We start from the raw sequence: 11,840 nt of genomic DNA, 5'->3' as shown, positions 1-11,840 counted from the left end.
CTCGGTCATGTCTACATTGTTCTCGAACCGTAGGGTCCGCACGCTTAAAGTTACGATGACAGTTTCATTATGAGTTTATGTATTTTGATGTACCGAAGGTTGTTCGGAGTCCCGGATGTGATCATGGACATGACGAGGAGTCTCGAAATGGTCGAGACATAAAGATCGATATATTGGACGACTATATTCGGACACCGGAATTGTTCCGGGTGATTTCGGATAAAACCGGAGTGCCGGAGGGGTTACCGGAACCCCCCGGGGAAGTAATGGGCCTTAGTGGGCGTGAGGGGAGAGAGAGGGCAGCAGCCCAGGAGGTGGCGCGCCCCCCCTCATGGGGAGTCCGAATTGGACTAGGAGGGGGGCGCGGCCCCCCTTTCCCTCTCCCTCTCCCTCTCTTTCCTTCCCCCTCTCTATTCCTAGTTGGACTAGGAAAGGGGAGTCCTACTCCCACTAGGAGGAGGACTCCCCCCCTCTCCTTGGCGCGCCCCAAGGGCCGGCCGGCCTCCCCCTTGCTCCTTTATATACAGGGGCAGGGGGGCACCCTAGAACACACAAGTTGATCATCGTGATCGTTCCCTAGCCGTGTGCAGTGCCCCCCTCCACCATATTCCACCTCGGTCATATTGTAGCAGTGCTTAGGCGAAGCCCTGCGATGGTAGAACATCAAGATCGTCACCACGCCGTCGTGCTGACGGAACTCATCCCCGAAGCTTTGCTGGATCGGAGCCCGGGGAGCGTCATCGAGCTGTACGTGTGCCAAGAACTCGGAGGTGCCGGAGTAACGGTGCTTGGATCGGTCGGACCGGGAAGACGTACGACTACTTCCTCTACGTTGCGTCAACGCTTCCGCTTCGGTCTACGAGGGTACGTAGACAACACTCTCCCCTCTCGTTGCTATACATCACCATGATCTTGCGTGTGCGTAGGAAATTTTTGAAATTACTACGTTCCCCAACAGTGGTATCAGAGCCTAGGTTTTATGGTTTGATGTTATATGCACGAGTAGAACACAAGTGACTTGTGGGCGATATAAGTCATACTGCTTACCAGCATGTCATACTTTGGTTCGGCGGTATTGTTGGATGAAGCGGCCCGGACCGACATTACGCGTACGCTTACGCGAGACTGGTTCTACCGCCGTGCTTTGCACACAGGTGGCTGGCGGGTGTCAGTTTCTCCAACTTTAGTTGAACCGAGTGTGGCTACGCCCGGTCCTTGCGAAGGTTAAAACAGCACCAACTTGACAAACTATCGTTGTGGTTTTGATGCGTAGGTAAGATTGGTTCTTGCTTAAGCCCGTAGCAGCCACGTAAAACTTGCAACAACCAAGTAGAGGACGCCTAACTTGTTTTTGCAGGGCATGTTATGATGTGATATGGTCAAGACATGATGCTAAATTTTATTGTATGAGATGATCATGTTTTGTAACCGAGTTATTGGCAACTGGCAGGAGCCATATGGTTGTCGCTTTATTGTATGCAATGCAATCGCGCTGTAATGCTTTACTTTATCACTAAGCGGTAGCGATAGTCGTGGAAGCATAAGATTGGCGAGACGACAACGATGCTACGATGGAGATCAAGGTGTCGCGCCGGTGACGATGGTGATCATGACGGTGCTTCGGAGATGGAGATCACAAGCACAAGATGATGATGGCCATATCATATCACTTATATTGATTGCATGTGATGTTTATCTTTTATGCATCTTATCTTGCTTTGATTGACGGTAGCATTATAAGATGATCTCTCACTAAATTTCAAGATAAAAGTGTTCTCCCTGAGTATGCACCGTTGCCAAAGTTCATCGTGCCCACACACCACGTGATGATCGGGTGTGATAAGCTCTACGTCCATCTACAATGGGTGCAAGCCAATTTTGCACACGCAGAATACTCAGGTTAAACTTGATGAGCCTAGCATATGCAGATATGGCCTCGGAACACTGAGACCGAAAGGTCGAGCGTGAATCATATAGTAGATATGATCAACATAGTGATGTTCACCATTGAAAGCTACTCCATTTCACATGATGATCGGTTATGGTTTAGTTGATTTGGATCACGTGATCACTTAGAGGATTAGAGGGATGTCTATCTAAGTGGGAGTTCTTAAGTAATATGATTAATTGAACTTTAATTTATCATGAACTTAGTCCTGGTAGTATTAGCATATCTATGTTGTAGATCAATAGCTCGCGTTGTTGCTTTCATATGTTTATTTTGATATGTTCCTAGAGAAAATTGTGTTGAAAGATGTTAGTAGCAATGATGCGGATTGGATCCGTGATCTGAGGTTTATCCTCATTGCTGCACAGAAGAATTATGTCCTTAATGCACCGCTAGGTGACAGAGCTATTGCAGGAGTGGATGCAGACGTTATGAACGTTTGGCTAGCTCAATATGATGATTACTTGATAGTTTAGTGCACCGTGCTTAACGGCTTAGAATCGGGACTTCAAAGACGTTTTGAACGTCATGGACCATATGAGATGTTCCAGGAGTTGAAGTTAATATTTCAAGAAAATACCCGAGTTGAGAGATATGAAGTCTCCAACAAGTTCTATAGCTAAAAGATGGAGGAGAATCGCTCAACTAGTGAGCATATGCTCAGGTTGTCTGGGTACTACAATCGCTTGAATCAAGTGGGAGTTAATCTTCCAGATAAGATAGTGATTGACAGAATTCTCTAGTCACCATCACCAAGTTAGTAGAACTTCGTGATGAACTATAGTATGCAAGGGATAACGGAAACGATTCCCAAGCTCTTCGTGATGCTAAAATCGACGAAAGTAGAAATCAAGAAAAACATCAAGTGTTGATGGTAGACAAGACCACTAGTTTCAAGAAAAGGGCAAAAGGAAGAAGAGGAACTTCAAGAAGAACGGCAAGCAAGTTGCTGCTCAAGTGAAGAAACCCAAGTCTGGTCCTAAGCCTGAGACAAAGTGCTTCTACTGCAAAGGGATTGGTCACTGGAAGCGGAACTACCCCAAGTATTTGGTGGATAAGAAAGGATGGCAAAGTAAACAAAGGTATATTTGATATACATGTTATTGATGTGTATTTTACTAGTGTTCGTAGCAACCCCTTGGTATTTGGTACTGGTTCAGTTGCTAAGAGTAGTAACTCGAAACGGGAGTTGCAAAATAAACAGAGACTAGTTAAGGGTGAAGTGACGATGTGTATTGGAAGTGGTTCCAAGATTGATATGATCATCATCGCACACTCCCTATACTTTCGGGATTAATGTTGAACCTAAATAAGTGTTATTTGGTGTTTGCATTGAGCATAAATATGATTTGATCATGTTTATTGCAATATGGTTATTCATTTAAGTTAGAGAACAATTGTTGTTTTGTTTACATGAATAAAACCTTCTATGGTCATACACACCAACGAAAATGGTTTGTTGGATCTCGATTGTAATGATACACATAATATTGAAGCCAAAAGATGCAAAGTTAATAATGATAGTGCAACTTGTTTGTGGCACTGCCGTTTAGGTCATATTGGTGTAAAGCGCATGAAGAAACTCCATGCTGATGGGATTTTGAAATCACTTGATTATGAATCACTTGATGCTTGCGAACCATGTCTCTTGGGCAAGATGACTAAAACGCCGTTCTCCGGAACAATGGAGCAAGCAACAGATTTGTTGGAAATCATACATACTGATGTATGTGGTCTGATGAATATCAAGGCTTGCAGCTGGTATCATTATTTTCTGACCTTCACAGATGATTTGAGCAGATATGGGTATATCTACTTGATGAAACATAAGTCTGAAACATTTGAAAAGTTCGAAGAATTTCAGAGTGAAGTGGAGAATCATCGTAACAAGAAAATAAAAGTTTCTACGATATGATCGCAGAGGTAAAATATTTGAGTTACGAGTTTGGCCTTCAGTTAAAACAATGTAAAATAGTTTCACTACTCACGCCACCTGGAACACCACAGCATAATGGTGTGTCCGAATGTCATAACCGTACTTTATTGGATATAGTGCAATTTATGATGTTTCTTACCGATTTACCACTATAGTTTTGGGGTTATGCATTAAAGACAGCTGCATTCATGTTAAAAAGGGGCACCATCTAAGTCCGTTGAGACGACACAATCTGAACTGTGGTTTGGCAAGAAACCAAAGTTATCGTTTCTTAAAGTTTGGGGTTGTGATGCTTATATGAAAAAGTTTCATCCTGATAAGCTCAAACCCAAATCGGAGAAATATGTCTTCATAGGATACCCAAAGGAGACTGTTGGGTACACCTTCTATCACAGATCCGAAGGCAAGACATTCGTTGCTGAGAATGGATACTTTCTAGAGAAGGAGTTTCTCTCGAAAGAAGTGAGTGGGAGGAAAGTAGAAAACTTGATAAGGTAATTGTACCATCTCCCTTATTGGAAAGTAGTTCATCACAGAAATCTGTTCTTGTGACTACTACACCAATTAGTGAGGAAGCTAATGATGATGATCATGTAACTTCAGATCAAGTTACTACCGAATCTCATAGGTAAACCAGAGTAAGATCCGCACCAGAGTGGTACAGTAATCCTGTTCTGGAAGTCATGTTACTAGACCATGACGAACTTGCGAACTATGAGGAAGCGATGATGAGCCCAGATTCCGTGAAATGGTTTGAGGCCATGAAATCTGAGATAGGATCCATGTATGAGAACAAAGTGTGGACTTTGGTGGACTTGCCCGAGGATCGGCAAGCCATTGATAATAAATGGATCTTCAAGAGGAAGACGGACACGGATAGTAGTGTTACTATCTACAAAGCTAGAATTGTCGCAAAAGGTTTTCGACAAGTTCAAGGTGTTGACTACGATGAGAGTTTCTCACTCGTATCTATGCTTAAGTCTGTCCGAATCATGTTAGAAATTGCCGCATTTTATGAAATCTGGCAAATGGATAACAAAACTGCAATCCTTAATGGATTTCTTAAAGAAGAGTTGTATATGATGCAACCAGAAGGTTTTGTCAATCCGAAAGGTGCTAACAAAATGTGCAAGCTCCAGCGATCCATCTGTGGACTGGTGCAAGCATCTCGGAGTTGGAATATACGCTTTGATGAGTTGATCAAAGCATATAGTTTTATACAGACTCGCGGTGAAGCCTGTATTTACAAGAAAGTGAGTGGGAGCACTACAGCATTTCTGATAAGTATATGTGAATGACATATTGTTAATCGGAAATAAATGTAGAATTATTCTGCAAAGCATAAAGGAGTGTTTGAAAGGAGTTTTTCAAAGAAAAACCTCGGTGAAGCTGCTTACATATCGAGCATCAAGATCTATAGAGATAGATCAAGACGCTTGATAAGTTTTTTCAATAAGTACATACCTTGACAAGATTTTGAAGTAGTTCAAAATGGAGCAGTCAAAGAAAGAGTTCTTGCCTGTATTACAAGGTGTGAAGTTGAGTAAGACTCAAAGTCCGACCACGACAGAAGATAGAAAGAGAATGAAAGTCATTACCTATGCCTTGGCCATAGGTTCTATAAAGTATGCCATGCTGTGTACCAAATCTATTGTACTCCCTTGCCAAAATCAGTGTAGGGTATACAATAGATTTGGTCAATAGTGATCTAGGAGTAGATCAATGGACAACGGTCAAAATTATCCTTACTGGAATAAGGATATGTTTCTCGATTACGGAGGTGACAAAAGGTTCGTCGTAAAGGGTTACGTCGATGCAAGTTTTGACACTAATCTAGATGACTCTAAGTCTCGGTCTAGATACATATTGAAAGTGGGAGCAATTAGCTAGAGTAGCTCCATGCAGAGCATTGTTAACATAGAAATTTGCAAAATACATGCGGATCTGAATGTGGCAGACCCGTTGACTAAGATTCTCTCACAAGCAAAACATGATCACACCTTAGTACTCTTTGGGTGTTAATCACATAGCGATGTGAACTAGATTACTGAATCTAGTAAACCCTTTGGGTGTTGGTCACATGGCGATGTGAACTATGGGTGTTAATCACATGGTGATGTGAACTATCGATGTTAATCACATGGTGATGTGATCTAGATTATTGACTCTAGTGCAAGTGGGAGACTGAAGGAAATATGACCTAGAGGCAATAATAAAGTTATTATTTATTTCCTTATTTCATGATAAATGTTTATTATTCATGCTAGAATTGTATTAACCGGAAACATAATACATGTGTGAATACATAGACAAACAGAGTGTCACTAGTATGCCTCTACTTGACTAGCTCGTTAATCAAAGATGGTTATGTTTCCTAACCATGGACAAAGAGTTGTCATTTGATTAACGGGATCACATCATTAGTTGAATGATCTGATTGACATGACCCATTCCACTAGCTTAGCACCCGATTGTTTAGTATGTTGCTATTGCTTTCTTCATGACTTATACATGTTCCTATGACTATGAGATTATGTAACTCCCGTGTGCCGGAGGAACACTTTGTGTGCTACCAAACGTCACAACGTAACTGGGTGATTATAAAGGTGCTCTACAGGTGTCTCCAAAGGTACATGTTGGGTTGACGTATTTCGAGATTAGGATTTGTCACTCCGATCGTCGGAGAGGTATCTCTGGGCCCTCTCGGCAATGCACATCACTTAAGCCTTGCAAGCATTGCAACTAATGAGTTAGTTGCGGGATGATGTATTACGGAACGAGTAAAGAGACTTGCCGGTAACGAGATTGAACTAGGTATTGGATACCGACGATCGAATCTCGGGCAAGTAACATACCGATGACAAAGGGAACGACGTATGTTGTTATGCGGTCTGACCGATAAAGATCTTCGTAGAATATGTAGGAGCCAATATGGGCATCCAGGTCCCGCTATTGGTTATTGACCGGAGACGTGTCTCGGTCATGTCTACATTGTTCTCGAACCGTAGGGTCCGCACGCTTAAAGTTACGATGACAGTTTCATTATGAGTTTATGTATTTTGATGTACCGAAGGTTGTTCGGAGTCCCGGATGTGATCATGGACATGACGAGGAGTCTCGAAATGGTCGAGACATAAAGATCGATATATTGGACGACTATATTCGGACACCGGAATTGTTCCGGGTGATTTCGGATAAAACCGGAGTGCCGGAGGGGTTACCGGAACCCCCCGGGGAAGTAATGGGCCTTAGTGGGCCTGAGGGGAGAGAGAGGGCAGCAGCCCAGGAGGTGGCGCCCCCCCCCTCATGGGGAGTCCGAATTGGACTAGGAGGGGGGGCGCGGCCCCCCTTTCCCTCTCCCTCTCCCTCTCTTTCCTTCCCCCTCTCTATTCCTAGTTGGACTAGGAAAGGGGAGTCCTACTCCCACTAGGAGGAGGACTCCCGCCTCTCCTTGGCGCGCCCCAAGGGCCGGCCGGCCTCCCCCTTGCTCCTTTATATACGGGGGCAGGGGGCACCCTAGAACACACAAGTTGATCATCGTGATCGTTCCTTAGCCATGTGCGGTGCCCCCCTCCACCATATTCCACCTCGGTCATATTGTAGCAGCGCTTAGGCGAAGCCCTGCGACGGTAGAACATCAAGATCGTCACCACGCCGTCGTGCTGACGGAACTCATCCCCGAAGCTTTGCTGGATCGGAGCCCGGGGAGCGTCATCGAGTTGTACGTGTGCCAAGAACTCGGAGGTGCCGGAGTAACGGTGCTTGGATCGGTCGGACCGGGAAGACGTACGACTACTTCCTCTACGTTGCGTCAACGCTTCCGCTTCGGTCTACGAGGGTACGTAGACAACACTCTCCCCTCTCGTTGCTATACATCACCATGATCTTGCATGTGCGTAGGAAATTTTTGAAATTACTACGTTCCCCAACAGATTGAACCCATCACAAAGCACCTCTCACACTGAAGATAAATCAATCTAGTTGGCCAAACCAAACAGATAGATTAGAGAGAAATACAAAGCTATCATAATCATGCATAATAAAGTTGAAAAAAGACTTAATTACTTTCAATGAATAATCATATCATAAACCCACAATTCATCGGATCCCAAAAAACACACCGCAAAAGAAGATTACACGTGATAGAACTCCAAAAAGATCAAGGAGAAAAATGTATTGAAGATCAAAGAGAGATAAAAAGCCATCTAGCTACTAGTTATGGACCCGCGGGTCTGTGGTAAACTACTCACACATCATCAAAAGGGCAGCAAGTTTGATGTAGAGGCCCTCCATGACCGATTCCCCCTCTAGTAGAGTACCGGAAAAGGCCTCCAGATGGGATCGTGGAAGAATAGAAGGTTGCGGCGCCGATATTTTTCGGGTGGCTCTCCGGGGGGGTTTCCCAATATTTAAGAATTTATAGAAGTTGAATCAAGTCAGATGGAGCCACATGGGGCCCACAAGGTAACATGGCTCCCCCTGTTGCCTTGTCGTCTCCTCGTTTGTCGTCTGGTATCCTCCCGAAGCTTCTAGGGTCTCTTTTCTCTAGAAAAAATCTTCAAAAAGTTTCATAGCGTTTGAAATCCATTTGCTACTGATTTTCTGGAAAACAAAAAACAAGCAGAAAACAACAAATGGCACTAGGCACTGGGTTAATAGGTTAGTTCCCAAAAATGATATAAAATTGCATAATAAAGCATATTAATCATCCAAGATTGATAATATAATAGCATGAAACAATAAAATATTATAGATACGTTGGAGACGTATCACAACCTTCACAATCCGGCAGCGGTTTGCCGTCTAGAGATAATCGTTGCCGGAGAATTTGTGGGAAGAGATAAGAACTACACGGGGCTTCTTCTAATTATGAGGATTAGTCTAGCTCTAATTAGTCAACTAGAACCAACTAGAACTAGAACTAGAAGAACTAGAGGAGGCTCCAAAACTTGTGTGTTCAAAAGAGCACAAATCCTCAAGTATATATAGGTTAGAGGGGGAGAGAGGGCTGCCACTAAGGGGGAAGATGTCCCCCATGGTGTACCGGCCTAGGGGTGAGTCTGACTCCTCCTCCACCCCAATTCGGCCTCCTTCCTTAGGGAAGGGGCGCCTCCCCCCACTTGGGCCCTTGTTTCCCAAGTTGCCTCCCACCTCTTGGCATTTTAAGGCCCGTTGATATTAATTTAAATATACATTTGTTATAAATATTTTCAGACCACTTTATATATAATTTAACATCCCCAGAAATTTTTTCCACCTATATATATTTATCGGTAATACCTGGTATTAATCGATACTCTTCGAAACCCTCCCGGTGACTCCGGAACGCTTCCGGATCCTCTTAGAACTATTCCAAATATTAATGAAACAATTCCACAAATATGTTCTCATCACTCTCGTCCTACTAACACTCATCATATCATGATTTCCTAAGCTTGTGACCCCGTAGGTTTGGTAACTCATAAACATGAACGAAACCGTTCATTCCAGGATCGACAGTGGAACCGTGGACGTCCATATCGATCCCTATGAGCACATGCATGATACTCGAGTGAACCTTTGGTTATCATATGATGTTTCCTTTCCTTTGCAATATTTCACAAAACCCGGGATGCATCGGTATCCTCCTGAGTCATCACATGCTCACTATACTGATATCCTCGTGATCGGTTTTGTTCTTCTTTCTCGTTGTCGTGTTCCAGCATCCCTATGACCTAGTCACATGTGTCTGGCTAGACGATGACGGATACCGTCACACCGAGAGGGTCGTAAGAATATATCTCCATCGTCAGAGGAGCAAACCCACTCTTGAGCTATCTAGTCCCTTGCCAAACTTTCCAATGAACCTTTAAGTTGTCGTTATGATCACCGTGTTACAGGTCATGTTTGAGCAACCCCAAAGCCCACCATATGGTAAGATGTGACTATGGTACTCTCATGGTCTAAGGAGAAAAATCACACGTTAACACTCCATGTTATTACAATTGATTACAGAGATATTAACTCAATTCATAGCAGGCAAGTTTGGGTCGATTCAATATGATCTTCCTTCTAACATCATAATCTTAATGTTGTTTTAGGACTATCGTTACACTTAACGATATCCTAAGATCTGGAAAACGTGATCACCAACAACACTTGAGCTAGTCCTAGAGGCAAGGCTAGGAACCTTTTATTTAACCGTTCACCATTCCACATGTGCATATGAGCTTTCCAGTGGATCGCATATTCCAGAATCATAGCACTTATAGCATAGAATATAAACTCTATAATTATGAATATGGAAGTATAGTAATACAAATATTATTAGCTCTAGGGCATATTTCCAACACATAAACATAGGGTGATGACCAACTATCATTTCATTAGACCGGTGCAAGGGGGCATTGCTACAAATGCCCCCTACCAAATGGTGTGACCACTGATGTGCGCTTCCCCTTGCCGCAAGCTTTTACTGTTTCTACACGTGATATGTGGGTCCTCTCTATTAATGAAATCAATGAGCATAGACACGCAGATAGGTTCGGGAATGATATTCATCCCGAGCCAGCACCTGAGTGGATGCCGCCGCAGAGGGGCATGGTCACAGTTGGGATACATGGGGTAATGCACCCAATATGCTCCCCGAGTTAACTTTGGGCAAGGCAGTGATTATGTGCCTATGGTAGAGTTTCAGCAGCTGTAGCACCAGGTCGGAGTGATCCACACAGACCTTCGTGAGGTTAACAACAACATTAACCTGCTTAGTGGGAACATCCAATCCCTCTTTTCTTTCTAGAAGCCATGCCCTGACACGGGAGATCAGTCCTCTAGTGGCCAATCTCAGATGAAGTGGCTTCACACTGGTCAGAGGGGCGACGATGACGAGGACTTGGATTAGAGAGTAGGCTCGGAGCCTAGGCTTGGGTAAGATCATCCCCTAGTTATCCATGCATGCATATTTTATTCGTCTTCCTTTTCTTTTTATTTAGCATGTTTATATTTAGTTTGCATAATAAGTTTGAAGAGCAAGCTTTGCTCTTGCTTTGTTGGAGTTCTTTTTGTTTGTTTTCTGTTTCTTCAAGCTCACAGATTTGTTTACCACTAGCAAGTTCGAAATGAAGAAAATGTAGTGGGAATTAACCGATGGAAGACGTGAGCTTTGAGAAAGAATTTTCATTTGACTGGTTGCACTTGAGTTAGTTCGTCTCATTACTTGAATATCATTTAATCATGACTCCCGACTTCAAATTTGCTAGTGAAACCTTGTTGTGAAGCATGTTTTGCTCTGAAAAAAATTCTAAGAAAAACTTAGGGGCTTGAAATTTTCAAAGAGAACGAGCATTCAAGCACTTCAACTCCATATGCTGAATTTGATTGACCTGATAACACCTATTGATAGGATTATTTGGAGGAATGAATATTTGAAGTGATTGAGGTTATGCGAAAATTTATTCGCGATACTAAAATCATGGAGCTCCAGCTCATGGCTGGCTTCATGTTTCGTTGCTATATGTTGAGATAATTCATGTAATTGCGATGTCGTCATGGACTTGGAGGTTGAGTGGTAAATGATCAACCTTCTCCAAGGAAGTGTGTATGTGGTAAATAAGAGCACTGGTCGCTGAGCTCGAAAGTGATAACCATTCTTGCTTGATCCATAGTGCACAAAATTAAGACACATCAGAACCTAATTGCATATAGTAAATTTTGGCATAACCCCATCATCAAGAGTTGAAGTTCCAAAGGATAATGATTGAGAGAAGAGTTTGAAAGCCATGACTAGGAGGTACTTGTGGATGTCAATGAAAAGCTTGAATTCTTTGCTCTCTTAACTTCCAAAACCCCCTAATGTATTTGTTTTGTTAAGAAATTAAGATGAATACCCATGCAAGAAAGAAATGATTTCGCTTGCCTAAACCCTTGGTTAACAATGAAAATTTGGTTTGAGAAATTATAACTAGTGACAGAAAACTA

Source organism: Triticum urartu, chromosome 4A, assembly GCF_056163025.1.
Source record: "Triticum urartu cultivar PI428250 chromosome 4A, HENAU_Tu73, whole genome shotgun sequence".
Classification (NCBI taxonomy): domain Eukaryota; kingdom Viridiplantae; phylum Streptophyta; class Magnoliopsida; order Poales; family Poaceae; genus Triticum; species Triticum urartu.
The sequence above is the reverse complement of the archived record's forward strand: the minus strand, read 5'-3'. Positions refer to the sequence as shown.